Below are 22102 nucleotides of genomic sequence, written 5' to 3'. Positions count from 1 at the left end.
TTTAGCACACACTCAAGTGATATTCCTCAGATATATAAAATGGAATTAAAAAACATGAGATTAGCTCTAAGTCTATGAGATACTTTTACCCTACCCTAGAAGTACTGCCACATTGCCTCACTCTTACTAATCTAACAAATAGAGATTTTGGAATATTGCCATCAGCAGTTTTTGAACATGAGAACAATGATTACTTCTAGCCAATGATTAGAATGAAACTAACACTAAATGAATTTCCCTGTCTCTTGTCCCTTGTACACTGTTCTTACTATAGAGGGATGCTGAGGTTCACATAAGAAAAATAGAGAGTCAACAAAAGTTGTTTCTTTTGTTTTGTTTTTCTTTTTTTGGTGTTTTTTCGTTTTTGTTTTTTGGTTTTTTTATTACTGGGAATTGAACTCAGGTCCTTGCAGTTGCAAGGTAGGTGTCAGAACTACTGAGCTAAATCCCCAGCCCCATAACTTGGTTTCTTAATAAATTATTATTCAATATATATTGCAAACATGTACTAACAAGAATTGTCAGTGATCTGTCTTAAAAGCATTTATCATTGTTTTATGAAACATAGTAAGACTTTCAGAAAAGCAGGAATTTTTTTTATTTTATATTATTTTTATAATTCCTTCTAGTAAGCAATCATTCAAACATCAAATTTAGACACCAAATATTTTACATCATGCAATAGAAACTTTTTAAAATTTATACTCTGAATACACATTTCTGTCTTAGATCCACAACTTAGTTACTTAACTGCTCTAGTATTTGTATTTACATATGTTTAAGGTAAATACTTACCTTAATAGGTTTAGGATTATTATTGAAAAAAAATCTGAACAGTCTTGCATAGAGTTTAAATTCTACACGTATTTTTGTGTTTCTCAATTTTTACTATTAGAAAAATTGTGAATGTAAAAAAAATATAATAAGAACTAGTCTTATATGTATTGATAAACTCAGTGTTCAGAATTGCTGTTCTAATACCAAAAGAATGACTGAGTTGCATGCTATGATCTAAACATTTATCCCAAAATTCACACATTGAAATCTACTGGCCAATGTGAGAGTATTAGGAGGTGAGATACTGAGGAAGTAATTAAACTTTAAGTAATTAAATTAGAGTTTAAGGCACAGCTCTCATAGGTGAGATTTCTGTTCTTACAAACAGATGACTGCTTCTCCTGAGAGAGTAGCATTAAGGCTCCATCTTTGATGAGGCCCCACCAAGACTCTAAATCCAAGGTCCCTCTGAGAAGCTCCTCTAGCTCTGCAACTTCTCAGCCTCCAGAAAGATGAAAAAATTAAGTTTTACCTTGTTTAGAAATTCCCTAGTTTCAGCCATTTTGTTAGAGCAGCATGAGTAGATTAAGACATTGACAAAATAAAAAATATGAAGACATACCATCATGATATTTATAAAATAAAATTTTACTTTCCGGTAATAATGATACAAATAAGTAAACATATATTCTGGGCCTGAAGCTTCAAAAATAATTGGATAAAGTCCCACTCTTGATTCCTCACCCACTTCAACATTATAGTGGGACAGACGGGTGGACAGATACTGTAAATGGGACAGTGACTATGTCACTACAAAGAAAGAATACTTCCTCAAAAATAGAAGATCTTAGCAGTTTCACGAAGAAAGTTGCATTTTCATAATTCTTCTGGTCTTGGGAAAAATGAAAGTCGTACCTTCAATTTTTATATTATTGTGGAAGGAACTGGTAAATAACATGTACAGAGAAGTAGAATGAAATTAAAATAACAAAAACCTAATTTTGTTGACAAACAGTTGATTGCACTAAGTGCAGTTCCAGTGAATGACCCCCACACACACTGGGTTGCAGCTTCTTCTTTTATAGGTTTTACAGCTATGACTCATTCAAGTGATTATGTTTCATTTTCTCAGGTCATATTACCCATGTAAAAATTACATTAACAAGACAGTTAATTTTAAACCAGACATAACAATTTCTTGTTGTTAGGGAGTTTACCCTAAGAGTCATCTAGCTATTGTTGTACATAGGAAGGGGGTGTTCAAGGTCAGGGATGAAGACAGAGGTCCCATTTCATGATCAATGCCTCTGGTGTTTGTTAATTTTGAACTAAACAAAGCAGATTGCTTTTAGAAAGAGCAGAAGTCATTTTACATTTTCCTAACATTTTGTAGGTTTTTAGATTATTTACAAAAGTTCTCTCTATCGATATATGATCACACTGAATTTGGTGCTTTGGAAAAAGAAATGTCCAGGTATCATGTTATATAAAATTTCAAGAACACAAAAGCAAGTAATAATCTACATATTCTTTATTAAAAGTTGAATTTAAAAAGTACCTAAAGTATCAGAATATTCATTTATCTTTCACTTATTTAGTTAATAATTATTATGCATCAGGTACTGTCTTAGTGGAGATATGATCATAAATAAGATAAATGATATTTGCACTCAAAGAACTATTGTCCAGCATAACCATGCTTTGCATATTTTTATGTTCCCTCAGTTAATAGGAAGAATTTTAAAATAGACATTTTTAACTCACTCGGCTGTGATATGATCTAAGATTGAATTTCTTGATAAGTACCTAGATATTATTTCTACTCTGAGTAGAAAAGTACAAAACCTGGGAAAGACCCGGGGTCAGCCTGTTCCAAAGTAAGCCAGAAATCACATCCCAGTGCATGGTCATGTTGAAAACTAAATTATAGCAATTGAGTTTAAACACAGAATTGATTTGGATTAGCAATTCATGTATCAGGTGTAATGTCATCTAAAAATTGTAGATACTACATGGGGAATGATAGAGCAGAACAAGGGAGCATGAGCTCCTCATTTCCTATCTTTATACCTTTTATTTCTTTCTATTTTCTAATTGCTGTGGCTAAGGTTTCCAGAACTATATTGAACAGGAGTGGTGATAGTGGCCATCCTTGTCTTGTTTCTGACTTTAGTGTGAAAGTTTTCAGTTTTTTGACCACTGAGTATGATGTTGTCTGTTGGTTTTTTCATAGATAGCCTTTATCAAGTTGAGCTAAAGACCATCTATTCCAATTTTCTACAGGGTTTTTATCATGAATGGGTGTTGAATTTTGTCCAATGATTTTTCTGCATCTATTGAGATGATCATATGGTTTTTGTCCTTGACTTGTTAATATAGTATTACATTTACTTATTTACATATGTTGAACCATCCTTGCACCCCTAGAGTAAATTAAACTTTGTCAGTATGTATGATCTTTTCGTTGACCCTCTGTATTCTGTTTGCCAGTATCTTATTGATGATCTTAGCATCAATGTTCACTAAGGAGATTGCCCTGTAATTCTCTGCTTTGGTTGGGTCTTTCCCAGGTTTTGAAATCAAAGTAATACTTGCTTCCAGGAATGAATTTGGAAGTATTGCTTCCCTTTCAATTTCATTGAAAAATTTAGTGAGTAGTGGCAATAGTTCTTCTCTAAATGTCTTGTAGAATTCAGCAGTGAAGCCATCAAGACCTGGGCTTTTCTTAGTTGGTAAACTTTTACTTACATTTTCAATTTCACTGTAATTGGGGTTTTTAGAATTTTTTATCTTCTCATTCAAATTTGGTAATTCATAAATATCAAGAAACTTGTCCATTTCTTCTGAGTTTTTCATTTTATTAGAGTACATGTTCTCAAAGTAGGTATTGATGATTCCCTGGATTTCTGCTGGATCTGTTGTGACTTCACCCTTTTTGTTTCCAATTGCATGGATTTAGCCTTTTCTTTCCTTTTTTGACAAGGTTGGCTAAGGGTTTACCGATTTTATTTATTCTTTTGAAAAATCAACTCTTTGATTCATAGATTTTTAAAAAATCATTCTCTTAGTTTCCATTGCATTGATTTCTATTCTGATCTTTATAATTTTCTCCCTTGTACAAGCTTGGAAATTTTCTTGCTCTTCTTTTTCTAGGAGCCTAAGATTCATTGTTAGGTTGTTTATTTGAGCTCACTCTATTTTCCTAGTGTGGGCATTCACTGCTATGAATTTTCCATGTAGAACTGCTTTCATTGTGTACCATAGATTCTCATATGTTGTATTGGCATTATCATTTATTTGTTAAAACTGAGCAATTTCTTAATTTCCTCTGTGACCCAATGGTTGTTCAGGAGAGTGTTGTTGAATTTCCATGTGTTTTTGAAGTTCTTACATTTTTTAATACTATTGATCTCCACCTTAATTGCACGATGGTTTGATAATATACATGGGATAAATTTGATTCATTTGCATTTATTTAACTATGTTCTATGAGCTAGTATATGGTCTATTTTGGAGAATGACCCATGTGAAGCTGAAAAGAATGTATATTCTGATTTTGTGGGGTGGAACACTCGACGTCTATTAAGTTCATTTGTTCAAAAGCTTAGTTCAGTTCTAGTATTTCATTGTTGATTTTTTTTGTCTAAATGTTCTGTCTATTTGTGATAGTGAGGTATTCAGGTCCCCTACTACAATTGTATTAGTGCTTACATGTTTTTTCATGTTCTTCAATATTTATTTTATATAGTTGGTGGCATTAATATTTGGTGGATATATATTTATGACTATCATCTCTTCCTCTTGTATTGTTCCCTTTACAAGGATGTAGTGGCTTTCTTTGTCTCTCTTAATCAGTTTTGGTTTGAAATTTACTTTGTGAATAAGATAGCTATGCCTGCTTTTTTCTGGGCTTCTGTCTCATGGAGAACTGTTTTCCATCCTTTTACTTTCATTCTATGAGATTATTTTTGAACTAGGTGTATTTCTTGTATACCACTTATTGTTGAATTTTGCTTCTTAATCCATTCTGCCAGTCTATTTCTCTTGATTGGTGAATTGAGGCCATTGACATTGATGGTTATAAATGATATTACTGACTTCTTATTGTCATGTTATTATTCTTTTGTTGACTCTTTTTAACTTATCAACAAATTATAAAAAATTATAAAGCATTACAATTTTTAATACAAAATAGGTCTTATAAAGTTCTGACACAATACAAACTATATGATGAAAAAATTTTAAATTGACATTGTACGGTATGTGACAATTAATAATGATAGGTCAGCTTGATTGTGTTAAGCAATGCCCAGGGGATTAAGAAAGAAAACTGTGTGTCCTGGTAGGGAGTGGATCCATGTCATTAAATACAATATGTATATGTGCATATATATATATATAATATATATATATATAGTCACTTTCCCCATTTCCTTTCTGGTACTGTTCCCCTGCTCTGCTCTCTAACTGCCAAAATGTAAGTAATAGACACTGTACGAGTTGAGGGTCAAAGAGTCTTCTACCCAGAATTCAAAGGAAGGCTTGGAAGACCAGACAAGGAGGCTCCAAGGTGACAGTGTGTGAAGGTGTGGGGACAAAATGCAAGTTGAAATGACTTCCTCCAGGAAGTCGGAGATGCCAAGAATGTGAATGGTCTGCTCAGGAAAGCTACAGGCTATAAACACAGCTAGCGCAAGAGCAAGACTTAGGTGTGGGCCCACCCAAGCCCTTTGGAACTCATCTTAACAATGGGTATCCTGGAGGCCAGATATGGAGCTACATCTGGGGGTTAGGCTTCTTGCTGGGTTTTAGGCTTGCTCTGGTCCTATTCTTTTCTATCCCATATTTTTCCCTTTTGAAATGGGAATGTTTATTCCCTGCCCTTGGACATTGATATTATGTAATTTAAAAAAAAAAAGAGAGAGAGAGATTCACAGCTCAGAATTTGCCCAGGGTCTCAGAGGAAATATTGACCTGGAATTTTAAATAATGTTGAAACTGTGAAGACTTTGGAAAAGGGATTATTGTGTTGCTATTTATATGCAAGGTAGCTGTATAATGCTGATTATTAACTTATTATAGTGTTTATTTGGATAATAAATATGGCTTAAAGAGATATATTTGGATTAATGAAGTCCAGGGCATTATTAAAGGATACTCTGTATGATTCCGGATACATCATGGAATGTGAACTTGGGTACTAGTTATGGACCTGGATCTGTTCCCTTTGGAAAATTTCCTCTACTTTGCTACCCTTCCACCATGAACTTAACAGATTTGTTTCACTATACTCTTTTGCAGTGGTGCTTCTTCCTTGAAGTCGTCTGATCATGGACTGACTTACCTGAAACTATAGTCAAATTAAACCTCATTTCCTTTAAGTTGCAGATATTGGTTATCATGTTGTAGAACAAGAAAGCTGGCTAATTTAGAGTGCTAATCTAATAGTAATTGAATTTCTTCTATTTAATATATTATTTTTATATTGATGGATTTGAATTTCCTTTTAGAAAATATTTCTATTAGTTTCTGTTTACTTCAAATATATACTAATTTAATGTGCATCATCAACTTGTTTTACAATGATTTCTTAATTTATTTCTTACATAATTTTATGCCGAGGTAGGATGAAGACAGACTTCGAGGTTCTGCATGATTAACTGTGCCGGTATTGCCATTTTGTACTTGGATAACAACTTGCCTGGCTATAATAGTATTGAAACATACTTTTCCCCTTAGAATTCTCTAAATACTGTTCTATTATCTTCTGGCACTTCATTTTTCCATGGAGGCATTTAATCCCAGCCAGATTTATCCCCTTTTTAAATTCTTGGATACCTGATGAATTCTTTCTTTATCCTTGAAATTCAATCACTTTACCAGAATGTTATGAAATTGGTTATTCTAATAAGTTTCTTGAAAACTGTATGCCTTTATATTTATGGGCAAGATATTTTAATTTCAGGTATAACTTCTACTATGATATAATGTCTATACAATATATATATATATATATATATATATAATTTCTTTGTATGTATTTATTTGTATATATAGATGTAGATATATCTAGAGATTATATATATATTTGAGAGTCTTCCTCAAAAATCATGACTGTAGCCCAAGCTGGCCCTAAATTCTCTGCTACTTCCTCTTGCTTCAACTTTCTAAGTTCTGAGCTTAATGCCATGCACAACCACACCAGACTTCTTTCCCCTTTAAATTTCATTAAGATTAACTCATTGCTATCTCTGGTACTAATTTTATCTTCCACATTTTCTAATGTGTTTCCCATTGTTTCTATTTGATTATCTTTGTGACTGTGCTGCTTTGGTTTCCTATATATATAATTTACACTCTTTCTGTTCAGGTTATTCATACTTGGTATCATCTCACATTTGATGCCTTCTCTTGTTAAAAGTGACATTCTCGGGATGCTGAGGCAGGAGGATTGCTGTGAGTTTGAGACCAGCCTGGGCTACATAGTGAGTTCCAGGTCAGTCTCAATGACATAGTGAGACCCTGTCTCAAAAAAAACAAAATAAAAAAGTTACATTCTCTTTAGATTTTTCTATAGAATGTAACACTTGGATACTTTTCTTCTTTTTTCAAATTATTTATACATGTATAATATATATTATATTTAACATATAATTTACAAAATCTATTTGAACTTATGTAATTTTTGCGTTTTATATCTGTCTTTATTTTTGGTGTAGCATTTTTGCATATTTGCCATGAAATTACAAATACTCTATGCTCAGTTAAACATTCTACATTTAATGTCATATGTCTTAAAACTCTTAATATACTTTGATATGTGGAGAGCACATTTTTATTGATATCTTTCCACTTTATCTGAGACCTTTGAAATATTCCTTAAGATTTTATTCAAAGAGTAGTAGTAGTAGTAGGTTTTCTAGCCATGTTACTGAAGCTTAAACCCTGTAAGACAGAAAGAAAACTCAACTAGCTTTGTTACCCATTTGGCTCAAAAATTTGAACTTGAAAGCCCAGTCACAGTGTATAACATTCTCGATACATAGATAGCAATTCCATAATATGTTACTTTGTTACTTTATTAACTTCATATTACTTTACTAACTTCTTTATGATATTTTTGCGATTGTAAATGTTCTCTTTCTGGTCTCCTCAAAGATATCTATCAAAATATAGATGCATTTTAAACAGAGTATAGTTGAAGGTATTAATGTATAAATTATATAAAGTATATAATCCTATCTAAGGTGTATTCATTTAAGGTCTATTTATAACAAATACATACTTCCTATCCGTGTTGGTATTTTTATATTCTGAAACACTTAACTTTGACTTATGCACATCATCATTACAAGAAAAAAAAGCAGAAAAAAATTAACAGAAAGGAAATGTTTCTTCTTGGGGCCATCAAAGAATTGAGGAGAAGCTATGATCACTCATATCTAAGGAGATAATCTGTTCCACAGTCAAGAAGAGATCTGCTCACAGGGGCAAAAAAGCTATTGAAGTCATTAGCTTTTAGCAATAATTCTAAGTGGCAAATTTGACAAATTTTTCCATTTTGGCTACAGAATGAGTGAGAAACCTAAGTACGTGGGTTCATACTTCCTCCAAGGAGCCTCATGGTGGTCTCATGTTTAAGCATAAGGAAACATACCTTGGTGGCTCCGGTAGGATAAAGGGAAAATAACCACTTTAAAGAATGTCCAGAGCACCTGTCATTACAAGGCCTTCACTCCCTGAGAAATGACTTTCCCTGGAGCCTTATCTTGACTGGCAAAAAGTCATTTCCCTATCTATTTCCAAACCTTTTTTGCTCATCCCTTTCTTACCCAAGAGGAAAAAACAGTAAGAAACAAATCACGGCCTAGGGATACAAGTGGAGCCCACTGAAAGACTAGCTTTCTTCGCAACATCTTATTCAAAATATGCAATAATCTTAAGATTCGATGATAATATAATTAAATAGTGGGGAAAATTCTGAATGGATATATCATTAAAGAAGTTATACAAGTAAGGAAAAAGCATATAGAAAGTTCTTCCATATCATTTGTTACTAGGAAATTGCAAATTAAAATAAATGTGAAAAACATGGAAGCCAACTGAAACAGCTCTCTGTGGCCAAATCTTTGTATTTGACTTAACAAACTAAAGTAATATTGGATTAGTTATGGATTCACATGGACATAAATAAATGATTGAATAAATATGTAAATGGAGGGAAAGACACAAATCTTCCATTCAGAATAATTCTGAATTCTCCGTCAATAGCTGGTAGCACAGTTCCCTGGTCATGAGTGTGCTATACACCATGACTGTCTTCTATGCAGTATGATGTGGAAATAATTGCATTAAAGAATAATCTGAAAAATGCTAACTCAGATGATCAAGGTCAGTTTCATTAATAATAACTTAGGATGATAATGCATGACTTTAATATAATATTACCAAAATGGCACTTTAACTCTTTGGCCATCCTCTGCAAATTCTATAGCAGCATATGCATAAAAAATCAGGTAAATTTCAAGAAAGGAGCATCTGACAAAAATGCCATACAAATACTCCTCAAGATTGTCAAGGTCAAAAATGAGGAAAGTCTGAGAAATTTTCATAATGGAAAGGAACCTAAGAAGACATAATAATTAAATTTAGTGTTATCTTCTGTTTGGAATCCATAAAAGAAATAGATCCTAAGATTAAAAAAAAAAAGGAAATTTCCATGAACTGTGGGCTTCAGTTAATAATTATGTGCTGTGATTATTATTCTGTTTTAACAAATGTATCATAATAATGCAAATTGTTGTCATAGGGCAAACTATAGTTGGCATGTGTGGGAGACCGCTCAGTATATTTTATGTGCTTGAGTCTGGGTAATGTTTAAAGACAGAAGCTCATTTGGACTCACTGTTCCAGAGGATAGATTACGCAACTATATCTGGTGAGCACCTCGGCTGTATCACATGGCAAATGGACTCCCTGTGGGATGGCAGGCAAGTGATCAAATGATGAAAGAAGCAAAAATGTAGAAGGGCCAACGTGCTCTAGGTGGAAATTAACCAGGCTTTCTGAGAACAGTATTATTCTTCTCTTCCTCTAGGGATGGAGTCTCCATAACCTAATAATCTCTTAGAGGTCTCACTACTGTATTTCAAGAAAACATACTGAGGGAAGGGAAGGGAGGGGAGGAAAATGTGATTTAGAAACAGGTAGATTGTGAAGTGCTACTACATAAACAAGTCCCCAAGAGAAATGTGATCATCATGTGACACAAGCATTACATATAATATATATATTACATAATAATGTATTTAACATTTTATATATAAGGAGGAGGAGAGAGGTGAGGGAGTTAAAAAGAGAATAAGAAATTTCAGGTACACGTACCAACTCCCCACAATGAATGCTATCATTATGTACTAAAAATAGGTATCAATTAAAAATGTCACTGGGTGTGGTGGCATACGCTTGTAATCCCAGCACTTGGGAGGCTGAGGCAGGAGGACAAATGTGAGTTCAAGACCAGCCTGGGCTACATAGTGAGTTCAGGTCAGTCTCAATTACATAGTGAGATCCTGTCTAAAAAAAAAAAAAATGTAATACTACAGAAAAAATTTTAAAATACACTGATGAACAAGCTTAAAATAGTAATTATCTTAAGGAAGTGAAAATATCTAAGATACAAACATTGAAACTGATCCAATGGTAACTTTCATTATTATTTATTATGTTTGTGTATTTCATTTTAAAGACGCATAGTAAAATTTAATCAGCATTACTTTTTCTTATTAATGACAACTCCAAGTACAAAGGAAAGACATTATGTTTTGAATTCCATCATAAGGTAATTAAATATGACTTTATGTGGATATATTCATTTAATTGAATTAAATTTTCAGTCACAAATTATAATTATTACCGAATTCAAACATGCTTCCTTTGAGCTAATATTGTTCATTACACATCCAGAATCCAGTACACAAGAATAATTTCCTTCAGGGTCAGTGAGAATTTAAAACATTTCATATCACCAGAGATAAGCAGCCTGCTTTAATTCCAAGATTCTGATTAAAAGCTGTGTGGTAAAAATGTACACAAACTATTTTTCTTTTATTTCTTTATTTCTAAACTCAGGAAAAAAATGCATTGACATCACTGAGTGATTTAAACTCAACAATACATATACAGCGCTTAAAATATTGTCTGACATAAATACATGTATACATGTGTATATGTATACATACATATGTATATGTTTGTATGTATATATAATATAACATCTGTATATGGTATATGTGGCTTTGTTTCCTTATGAAAAAAATGCATCAGCAGTTAACCAGTTGCAAGGAAAACCTATAATACATCACTCTCACTTTATTCAGTAGTTTCTGTTACAGTAGCATTGTGTTAAGTTTATCTTGAATAAAGTTTATCACCTATTATCTACTATCTATCACCTATGTATCTATCATATAGCTATAAAGTTGTCTGTGCGTGAGAAAGTAAACCTTAATAAAGAAGACTCAGACGAAAAAAATACATATATATGGGAACCCACCCACTCTTACTCATTGAGAATAGTACACTACCTGTACATTTCAATGTTTTTTATTTTCTCCTATTGTGAACAAAATGTTGCACAAATGCATGGAGTTCCAACATCTTTAATTTAGTCATAGAGAGAGGAAGAAAAACATTTATTTTTATTTCTTGCAAAAAGCCATGATACCAGGGGTAAGGGGAAAAAATGAGAATCAAGACTTGTTATGTAGAGGTACAAGATCCCAACAATGAATGCAACTGTACTGTATCCCTAAAATGTACCAATAAACTCAATTAAAGCTGAAAGAAAAAAGCCATCAGACCAAGACAAATCTCAAGATTTTTCTTCCCCTCCCCGTCTCCTATTCCCCTTCTCCCTCTTCTTCTTCCATCTCCTCCCTCTGCATGTGAATGTGATATATACATACACGTATGTTCAAAGATTTATAGAGCATTTACAAGAGTTTCAATTTTATAATATCAAAAATGAGTAGAGAATGCACATTTTATGTTGACTTACATATTGTATTTATTTCAATGTTTTACATATCCTGCAAGATTTTCAAATGATCAAACCTTTAAAAAAAGTCATAGGTCCCCCATAAAGTTTCTGCCATCTTACCACTCCTTCTTTCCTCTACTTATGTCTGGATCCCTTCTGTATTTTTCCATATAAGCCTGGGTTGGATGCCTTATTACATATTCTTGAACGATTTTAGTCTCGTTTGAGTCCTCTTTTACAATTTTAGCTTTATTCTACTGTTCTTTTTAGCTATTCCCCACATTTTGTACCCCCTGGCACCCACACCCTTGAGTTGGTTCCGCTTTTTCATGAGTTTGCCCCAAGGGAATCCCCATTACAAGCTGATGGCCAAATGCTCACCCTTACTCATTTGCCATAATTTTTAAAGACTCTATGAATAAATAATTTACATTCAACTTTAATGTTGTGCCAAATCTTATTCTGATTTAGATTAAAATCAACACTCATATAATATCTCATATAATATCTTTGTACTGAAAACAATTCGCTTAAAACTATGGACGGAAGTAATTATGAAAAAGGAATTATGATATAATGACTGATACTAGAAGTAACTTTATATATCTGCTAGAGAATAAAAAGAATAGCATCATTGTTTAAACCGTAGATAAGTGGGAGTTAACTGCATTTGCTTACTCTAACATGGGCTGTGGACTGGCAGATTACAGGAGTAATTTCATTTCTGTAGCTTCCAGCATAATCTCTTATTTTGTCAGATGTGGCTGTGCAAACAATTTCAAAAGAAAAAAAAACTAAAATAGAGAGCCTTAAAAAAAAATCCCATTTCTCCTCTAGACTTGGATCTGTAAGGACCAGTCAAGGAAAATATCTAATTTCTTCAAGGAAAAAGAGTTCATATTTCTTTGGATAGAGTTCTGTTGCCACAGTTACCAAGTGCTTGCATTTTTTTTCCTAATAACAGCACCACCATCGAGATACACATAACTTACTAAACTAAATGTTTTATTGTGGAAATTTATAAGGAGAAAGGAGTCTCAAAACCCTGAAATTGAAGAATTTTATTAATAAATAGCCCCTGAGTTGAATTCAATTGCCTTTCTGAAAACAGTGTAAGAGAAAAGGAGGGAGTAAATTACAAGGAGTTGAGCAAGTTTTAACAGTACCAAGGTGAAAGTGCTTTAAGTTGGGACTTGGGCATCGTTGATCTTCTCCACCCCGTGTATATAAACACTCCCACATGGGCTGCCACGTGTCCACAACTGCACCTTCCTCTGGACAGTCCCCCAGAAACGCAAACATGCACATTCGTAGTCATATACACACATGAACATGAAGGAGTAATGAAAACCAGCTTATTTTGAGTATTAGTCTTGCCAAATATAAACTAGAGACAAAATTTTAAATAAAGTGGCAACTATGAAAATAAACAATGAGATCCCTGTGTAGGGTTACGTAGCTGGGGTGTGCATATTTGAAATCAAGCTCTGAGTAGAAATAAAATCAGTTCTTTCTGTCTTCCTTCCCACTTACGTTTTTTAAGTGGCTGCCATCAGAATCCTTAATAATAGGAATTCAAGGTGCAAACATACTTCTTTTGGGAAGTAAAATACTGCTAGGAAACATGTGGTCAAGGTGATTATTATAAACAATCCTATAAAATAATTTAGTTATATGAATTATGTAAAGTGCCAAATGTATTTATTACTTGAAGACTATCTTGAAAACCAGTCTTAAAAACCAAGAGTGTTTGAAGACTTATAAAGAAAATTGCTGAGCTCAACTTCTTACTTTACTGATGAAATACTAATTTCCTTTTCCATACTTAAAAACGTCCTTATGCTAGCCTGCATGATATATCACAAACTGCAAATTACAAGGCTGTTCTTAGTCTACTATTTAATGATAAAAATGTATTATAAAAATGTCATCTTTACAATTTTAATTTTGTTTTCTAGAGCAGTAATTTCAACATAATCTTTGTAAATATAGCATTTTCAAAATTACTTTAATAGAAAAAAGTATTTTTAAAATTTTTCAAAGAGATAAAATTCAAACCTGCTATTCTAAGTGAAATATTTAGATGTTTGAGGAAACTGGCCTATCTTACAATTTTTTAAAAAATCTTATTGAGTTTACTTTTTAAGTATACAGTACAGTTCCATTCATCACTGGAATCTTGTACCCTTACATGACAGATTAGGTTCGCATTTTTTCCCCATACCTCCACCCTCCCTTCACTTACTCCACCCCTTCCCCTTATTTTTGGTACTGGGGATCAAACTCTCTTAGGACCTTGCGCTTGTGAGGCAGGTGGTGAAACCACTGAGCTAAATCCCCAGCCCTATCTTACAATTTGACTTCCCAGGATTTATTGATGGAAGCAAAAATTGTATAAATAAGGGAATATTTTAATGATTTTATTTTTAAAAAGATACATTCACAGAGCATAAGTATGCATGTTATACACATATTTAAATGTATATCATGTACTACAGAAAGTTATTTTGCATCTGGTATTGTTCTTAGGAATAAAAACTGTGATTTCCAGTCTGTAAATTTTCTCTGTATTAAAATCTGATTTTGTGAAGTGGCAAGATTTTTTTTTCCTCCAAACTTTTTTGAGCTTCTTTCAACTTATGTTGTTTTTTTATTGCTTATATTTGAATTATATGTTTGGAAGGGTCTTTATCTTTTCAATCACCCCTGTTGGGCTCTGTATTCCATTTCCTTTCTCCTCCTTGAGAATTTTTATAGGTAGGATTTCTCTTTTTTTATATCTTCTAATTCCCCTTTCCCACTAAGGCAGACCTATCAAATTACATATGATAAAAATATTTTTAAATTCTCTCTCTTTTTGTACCGGGGATCAAACTCAGGACCTTTTACTTGCAAGGCAGGCAGCAGAACCACTAAGCCAAATCCCCAGCCCCTTAGAGTTCTCTTTTTGCTTATATAACCAAACTGGCATTTGCAGAATCTTTACCCTCTTTACTTCCCAATTCTGAGCTAGTCTTGTACCTAAAGTCAGATGTTCATCTATTTTCCATCTAATACATTCATTTTTTAACAACCTAGACTGATTCAGTAACTTCAGTTCTTACTTATAACTTTCCAAACCTCTAACTTATTTCAACTATCCACTGAAATTGTGACATTCATTGACAGTTACCAACAGAGGAGGATATTTCATCCTATCCACCTTTAAACCAGTAAAGTCTCCTCACCAGTTTAGTTAACATGTTTCCCACTTACTCCCTAAACAAAAATGTTGAATTCTGCACCAAATTCTGTTCAATTTCTCGAACTGCCCCTCTATATTGCTTTATCACTAGGGCTGCCTTTCTTTAAGGCCTAGCCCACGGTTAAAATCAATTAAATAGCTTCTCAGTTAGTGACCTTAGACCCTTCCCGCACAACTTAGATACTGAAAGCAAGGAAAACCATATAAAACATGTAACTGATTCTGTGACTCATCTAATTCTGAATTATTCAGAACACACTATTGTATATGCAAAAAGTTCCTAAATTATTTAGAATGGCTTTCATGAACCTTTGATTTACTGCCAGTTAGGCTAAAAAAGGAAAACTTATTTCCACCTTATATTATTGATCCACTACTCACCCTCATTTCAGCTCAGGAAACACAAGCAGCCATTTATCAAGAAAGCCACTGTAGCTTACCAAGCAAACCCTACATCATTTCCAGGGTCTAGAATCCCTATTTCTCCCCTTCTGAAGAACTGCTACCAGTCCTTCAAAGTTGAGCTCATTATTGGCTTAATATATAAATTAACCTTAACTGCCCACTTCTAAATTGTAAGTTTCCTGATGGGTTTCATAATTTTCTTATAGCATTGCAGTTTTATTTTAATGATAACACAATTGAAGCATTTGCTTAAAGTAGTTCAATACTAAATATATGCTAAGAGCTCTTCCTAAAGAGCTATATACAGTATTTTATTAAATTTCATATAAATTATCCTTCTCCTACTACTCCCAGAAGTTAAATATTATACTAGGTTTACTAAATTAGCACATGCATAAGCTAGTATTTAATTCAAAAGTTTCCAGGGCTGGGGATTTAGCTCAGTGGTGCCACCACCTGCCTCACAAGCACAAAGACCTAAATTCAATCCCAGGTACCAAAGGGAGGGAAAAAAAAAAAAAATGAAAAGAAAAAAAATAAAGAAAAGAAAAAAAAGTTTCCAGACAAATCCTTTCACTTTTTTCGTTATTAAATGACACTTTTTTTTCCCAGTTGCTTGAATCAGACCAAAGTATAAGATTACTGATGCAAGGATGTTTTACAATCTTTCTCTTGAATCTGATTTTATTAACTGTTCAGATTCCTGAAATAACTAACATTTTGTAGGAGAGGAGGTGACACTTTTCATTCTGTATGTTTTTGCCTTGAAGTGTGTCCACGTATCTTGTGAAATAAATTGTACTGACCTACTTCTCTAATCCCTGGCGCTTATTTTCCCAAACCACCTTAAATGTTGCAGGTCACAAAACTGGTAATGACTGATGTGAAAAAGCTGGAACATATTCTACTTCATGATCTTTGCATGACATCTAGTGGTCAGAATTGGATAAACCTGTGGAAATTATGTTTAACAAGTGCCAAAGAGGAGCTAGATAAAGCTACACTCTTCTGGAATGCTTAGTTCTAACCCTGTGGAAAAAGTGACAGAGATCTTTCACTTCCCAAGGTGAGGAGTAATCTGGCCATTACTAATAAATACTACTTCCTTAATCATTTTTATTCCTCAGTCTGTGTGAGACAATAACAGTCTGCATCTGTGTTAAGTGTTCCGTACTCACTGGGTCTTGGCAAACCATATTTTCCTGTTCACAGTGCCTAGTTTTGATAGCTATCACATGGGTAATCATTATCAGATGCAAAAATGAATAAACCCTTCCAGCTTTCTTTCTCATACTTTGTGTAACAACAGAAACTCTACGTACACAAATACTTAAGGGAATGATATTAAAATCTATGGCTTTATTTTACAATTTTAAATTCTTTTGATTTTAGATCCTTCCAGTTTACTGGTGTAGATTCTTCTTTAAAAGTTACAAAACAAGCACCAGCTAAGCTCTGAGTCATAGGAGTGATTTGGTGTTATGTCCTTGATGATTCAAGCTTTGGGATCTGCCTTAGAGAAAGTATCATCCAACTCTGATGAGTGACAATGGAACCTGGTACTTGATCTGCATGTATCCACATAAGCCACACACACAGTGCCTTAGGATAAGGAGTTCCTGAGATCAGAGATGGGATCAGAGAGGAAATTGGAGTTGATTTCAGCTGTGGCTGAGCCCTAGCTGTTTTATAGCATGACTTTAGGCATAGCTACCTATCTGTTCTACACTTCATTTCTACTAAAGAAATGCACATAGTGTATATTTTGGATGGTGAAGATCAGTTAGTTCGGTACCAGTCACAGGACAAATTACCAGTCATTTCTGTTATACATTAATAAAGAAATATTTAGGTCAAATATTGTTCCCAAAACAAAGGTGGCAAGAGAAAAATAAGTAATAATAAATAATAAATATTATATTCCCGACCCCAATTTGAAACTTGATAAATATTTTGTGGCAATGTATTTGAAATACATGTCATGGTTTCTTACACTGTATTTTATGCAAATAGATAAGAAATCCTTGAAATCTGGGGATTACTAATAAATATTACTTTTTAATTTTCTATTACTACAGAGAAAACTTTTCTCTGCAACGTGGGCCAAAGTAAACTTTTTGTCTCCTGAATGTAGGTCTTTGTAAAAATCAACAGCTAGAATGTAACTTGAATCACAATAACTTTCAATATGTTTTAAGTGGGAGAAAGTCAGCCAATAAGGGTTTAGATTTGCAGATTCTATTGTTTAAGGTTATGGTATCAGCAAATCCCGGAATTATCCTCTGGGGTGAATAATAAGAAAGAACAATCACTCCACATAGGCTCAAAGGAGAGTTTTGTTGAAGAGGTGGGTTTCCCTGTGGTCTTTGATGTGAGTGTTTGCTAAATCCAGGGGCCTAGTGATGAGTGAACTACAGGAGAGATTGCTGACAGATTTGAAATCCCACAGTGACTGTTTTGTCCCTTGCCTGGAGAGGGTTGGTGATTATTAGACTCTTTCTCCAGTAGAGCCTTTGTTTCTAACACCAGCGTCCAATTTATAAAGCCAAGTAGTAGAGGCATTTCTTTTGCTCCTAATAAGACTGATTCTCTTTTATGTTGATGCTCATTTTCCTAAATCATATGTTTTGGTAGTTGCAATCGCTTCCTGAGAAATGACCTGGGGTGTATGTGTCTGTGTGTGCACACACGTGGAAGCCTGTAAACACTAGAGACAGAGAGATGAGGGAGGACAGGCAGAACAAGACAGAGGTGTGTGTGTGTGTGTGTGTGTGTGTGTGTGTGTGTGTGTGTGTTTATAGATGTGCTTCAAGAAGGCTCACTCCTTCACCTCCCCAGGATCATCTAGTTTGAAAATCTTGTATTTTCTTTCTCATTTATCAGCAGGAGATAGCTGACCCATTTAAGTGCTGAACTTTTGCAAGGTTGGCAACGCCATCCTTGATGATTAACAGACCTGAACTAAACAAAGCATATTCAGTTTGAGTCACTTTAAATATTTGGTCACTTTTTAACTCTATGTAAACTTTCTGGTTAAACCTTATTTCAGATAGTGAAAGAATTATAGCTTGAATACACTGGTTTATGACAGTACCTCAAGAAATATTTTTGATTGATATTCCTAAATTTTGGAATAAGTTTTTGGTCAGGAGATTAACGGATGTAAAAGCAGTATGGAGTATGATTTTACATGTAAACTCAATAATAATGCTAAGCTTGGGTTTATGTCTGTGCTGCTTGGCTTTTTAGTTGTCACTTCATTGTAATTTCTGTTGCTTTCATTTTTTTCTTCTGTTACACAATCAGGGCCATGCTTGTGAATATACAGTGATAGCTACCAGCTAAAAATGGCATCGAATTTTTGAGATTCCTAATTCTTGATAACAAGCTATAGCACACTGTTAATATGTCTGAGACATACTCAGCCCTTTGTTAAAATATTTTCATGTCTTGATACTGTGCAAAACACTCTCGTGTTACCATTTTACTTTTGTATCTGCTCCACCTTCTCTATTTTATTTAAAATGGTTTTAATTTAAAAATATATTATATAAAGAAAGCTTAAATAAAAGTTTGAGTAATGTCTGTTCTGAATATATCAAATGTAAGTTTCAAAGACAAAAAAATCCCTTATTTTATTAAAATATGCATCTCACAATCAATTCAAATCGTGGAATAGTTCAGTTAAAATAAACCTGGGCTGAGCTAACATTTATGTTTGACAGTTTTGACAAAGAATAATTGATTAAGGATGAATGGATATATCAATAATAATAATATATTGCTGCTCCTTTTTGTTTGTAAGTACCAAAGAAGATGTTTATTTTATACTGTGACAGGGGAATCCATAAGGGTTTTCCTGAACACTAAGATGTGAAGGCCTTCTTTCCATGACATAGTCTGTAACACAGATTCACTAATCCGGAGAAAAAAAAAATTTTACTCTATTTCTCTATCCCACAATAAAGTATCGAGCAGAACATAAGAGAAAAGGTTAGTGATTAATATTAAATGTTCCACTCTACCTAATAACTATAGTTGAATGCAATATAAAGAAATCAAATTGCAAACAGCTATTTATTTACTGTTTCTTGCTCACCTAACTTGAGCTTACTCATCCTTAGGAGCTTGTAACAGAAGAGGATTTTTTCTGTCTCTTTACCAAACTTCTGCTGCTTCGACTAACAGAAGACCAGGTGAGTGGATACTATTGAATGTAGCTTAGATGTGCAGTATAATTGCGAGATAGTAATGGGACTCTGGTCCGTGGTGACTGTTGAAAGTGGACTTGTCCCCCAGTGAGATATTACTGAAAGTTTCTCAAAGAAACTCTGGGGTGTTTCAGCCACTGTACTTTGAGGCCAATCATTAGATTTCAGGTCATCTTTCCCTTTCCGTGGAATAAATTTCCCTATCGATGATCCTCTTGCTAAATGTGCTTATAATAATAGCAAGCCTAGGATGTTCTTACAACTAGTTCTTGAGAAATCTGTCTTTTCTGCTACCATAAAAGTTCAGCTTATTTTATCTTTAATCTACAATACACTCAGATCCCCTGGAAATTGAGGGAAAAAAAATCAAAGTCCCAGAGACTTTATTTGGGTGTGTTGTGGTTTTGTGGCTATTATTTTTGTTTGTTTGTTTGGTCTTCCTCTTTTACTCTCTGCACTTAAACTAAAAGGGAAATGCCTTCCTTTCCTCCGTGTACGCTGATGGATGGATGAGTGTTAGGCACATTATTGCTTTAAAATTACCCCCTCCATTTTCTCCCATCCCCTTGGCTTATTTAATGGATACACAGAAATTCAGCAGGCCGCTCCTTGGCCAATCCGGGTGGATGGTCTAGCAGTGAATTTTAGAATGGTGTGAGTGAGGAAATATGAATTGGGGGGAAGTTTCGCCATTCTGTTTTTGTTCCTTAAGTGAGGACTGTGAATAGTATATAAAATAATGTGTCTGGAATCCATTTGAGAAGTGATAAAGTGATCTATATTCATTATTACCTACCTACAGACACGAAGTAATAAGAGTGTCAGACCGTACAAACTTCAGATGACCTACGTGGGCCTACGTGTTCTCACCTTCCTGGTTTCTGTGGACAATCATTCCTAACATAAAAAGGTCGAATTACCCATGATTTAAGATCCTTCAGACGTGATCCCTAATAATGACGTTTGCATTTGTTTAGCTTAGAAAGATCAAAGCAACAGGGATACAGACCCTGTGCAATTGGCTGCGTAGGTTGAAGGATAATATTCTACAGGCTAATAACACATCCATGAAGGCTGAATTATGGGGGAGAAAGGAATGAAACTGACTGTAAGGAGAATAATGGAAAAATGTAGTAAATTCCATAAAGCAGACAGTGTCTGGAGAGCCTGACTTTCTTATATCAAACAGTGCTGGAGCAACAAAAGAAGTGCATATATTCACCTTATATAGCTAAATGTCCTCCTACTGGGTTTGCGACTCTAATAAAATTTACATTTCAGATGTGAAATCCTATTTAATCTCAAACATTTTGGTTCATAATATTGACTCTTCTTAGATTTTTTAAAATAAAAGTGAATATAAGGAATTGAAATATAAACCTAATATTTTCATATTTGAAGAAATATGTATTTCTTCCATCTAAGACCTAGCTTTACAATGAATTCCTTTTTTCTTTTAAAACCTATCCAACATAACAACTGGCTATGTCTAATGCACTAAATACAATGAAAGGGAAAGAAGATCTTTTATATCCCCAATTTTCTTGGAAAGTTATGATGAATTTCAATAAAAGCTATTGTTAAACTGACCGATAGGTTTCAGAATGTTGAGGTATAAGCAATGCTTATGGAGCCTTTTGAGTTTTCACTCGTTGATAGTTATTCAAGCCTAACATTTTTTGTCTGTCATGTAATATTAATGCATAAAATCAGCATTACAGTTAATACATGATTTGAAAAAAGTTTATCAGTCTAAAGCCAATTATTGTATTTGCCTTACACATCCAACCAACTCCCAAAATGCAAATGTAGCATTGCTCATGATTTTAAAACACATTTTTGATTCCCAACTTACATTAACATAAGAAAATTTTTCAAAATAACAATTCCCAGTACCATATACAAATGTTACATTGCTAGTATTTCTTTCTGTTTTTTCCAGTACCAGGGATTGAACTCAGGACCTTGGTGCTTGTCAAGCAGGCCCTGGTGCCACTGAGCTACATCTTGGCAGGTGGGTAATATTTCTAACATTTCTCCCTCTCTCTCTCTTTCTCTCTCTCCCTCTCTCTTCCTTCCCTCCCTCCTCCCCACCCCCATGACTAGGAATGGAATTTAGACCCCCTGTACCTACTCAACAACTGGTTTACACCCTTAGCTTTTACATTAATATTTCCAAATCCTTGGAGCAAAAGACAAATTTCTAATAATTTAGGATGTAGCACCTCTGATATTTAAGTCTTTCTATACTTAGATTGGAAGTAATATAATATGAACAATTTTATCATTTTATACTATGGTCTAGATAATTACATGTTTTTAAGAACTAAAATATAGTTCAGTCAAGATTCTAATATAGAAAAATCATATAGGAGTTGGATTAGAAAAGGAAAGAAACCATTACTACTCATGAACCTAAGGCAA

At 33.8% G+C, this 22102-nt stretch overlaps 1 long non-coding RNA gene across 1 annotated transcript in view; it reads left to right on the top strand.

The window, feature by feature from the left end:
• The window catches only part of LOC117287475, a 61453-nt gene extending 39797 nt beyond the window's left edge, over positions 1-21656 (top strand). Inside the window, exons 2-3 of the long non-coding RNA XR_004518770.1 lie at positions 19592-19663; positions 21621-21656. This is a non-coding gene — a long non-coding RNA (uncharacterized LOC117287475). The remainder of the gene's footprint in view (positions 1-19591; positions 19664-21620) is intronic.
• The last annotated feature ends 446 nt before the right edge of the window (positions 21657-22102 follow it).

Source organism: Fukomys damarensis, unplaced genomic scaffold (assembly GCF_012274545.1).
Source record: "Fukomys damarensis isolate Sample0158 unplaced genomic scaffold, DMR_v1.0_HiC HiC_scaffold_24, whole genome shotgun sequence".
Lineage (NCBI taxonomy): Eukaryota > Metazoa > Chordata > Mammalia > Rodentia > Bathyergidae > Fukomys > Fukomys damarensis.
The sequence above is the reverse complement of the archived record's forward strand: the minus strand, read 5'-3'. Positions and strand labels throughout refer to the sequence as shown.